Source organism: Silene latifolia, chromosome Y (genome assembly GCF_048544455.1).
Source record: "Silene latifolia isolate original U9 population chromosome Y, ASM4854445v1, whole genome shotgun sequence".
NCBI classification, from domain to species: Eukaryota; Viridiplantae; Streptophyta; class Magnoliopsida; order Caryophyllales; family Caryophyllaceae; genus Silene; species Silene latifolia.
This window is the reverse complement of record NC_133538.1, coordinates 29,260,939-29,262,269: the sequence shown is the minus strand read 5'-3', so window position 1 is coordinate 29,262,269 and position 1,331 is coordinate 29,260,939.

The window sequence follows — 1,331 nt, the reverse complement described above, 5'->3', positions numbered from 1 at the left end:
CATGGGAACAAGGCTAATTCGGGGACTAAATGTGCTCTAATTATGGTCACATCAATAATTAAAATTTCGAGCGATATTACAATCTTCAATTTTTGTCTAAATACCGAAGTAAGACTCAACTTTCGACATGGTTAATGTTTTTCTTTTGCTAATTGTGATGTTTGAGAAATTCAACTCTATAAAAGAAATTTTATTTCATCTTCTTTACATACATAGTAACGTATCATACTCTTTTCCCCGATTTATTATTTTTATTATTATATTATTATCACTTTGGTTGGTTATTACAAATAGGACATAAACACAAAGACTATAAGGATATTTCAAATAGGACATAAACAAAAAGACTATAAGGACACGGATGCACTGGTATCATTGCTATGTAAAATTCCTTAAATACGAGTGCAACAGAACAAAGAAGGGAACACATCATGCATATTTTTTAAGTTAAAGTATACGAAGTACTACGCATATCATATTACTGGTATATTGTTTATATATGATGATTTTGAGCCGCGTTAGTTGAAATTTTGATAATTAAATCTATTATTGACCAACAAAGTAAATAAACATGAATAACTAAAAGATAGGTCACAAAATAAAAGTCAATATCGAATTACCATAAGCTTGCATCTTTAACCAATTATGTCACAATAATTCCCTTACACATAAGAGATGTCCTATTGTCGTTAAGCTGCATATTAAAGAAGAAATATTAAGATTTGAATTAGAATGTAATCTTAATCATAAAATGATTTAAAATAGAATAGAAATCTACACTAAAGGCGAAAACAGATAGTTCAAAACATAATAAAAATTGAACAACATAAATTTTATTTGGAACGTTGGGTAGTTAAAAGAGGCAATATAAATACAATTAGGTGTAGAAATTTGATTGAAAGTTGGATTCTGGAGTCATGGCTTCTCAAGCAAATCAATTTTACTTGCTAGTTACGTAAGATCTATATATATTATTAAAGGAAGCTTTTTTCGAGCGATTATAGAGAGTCCAATATTAACGAATTACTACTTTTGAGTTAAACTACCTATTTATTTAATGATAAGATTATATTTTATGTTTATCTTAATAAGTCGGCCGATTCTTTGATTCACAATGCTAACACATACTTACCTTGAAGTTTGTATTTGTATTTGAATGAGAAATAACGACTTGTGTACGTATAAAAGGAAATAGGAAGGTTCTCGAGAGCCCAACAATAAATTAATGCAATGAAAATTGATAAGATAACAAAAATAAGTTGGTTTTCCTAATACCAATGGAACTTCACGTGGTCTTAACAACCAAAAAAAAACAATGGAACTTCATAGCT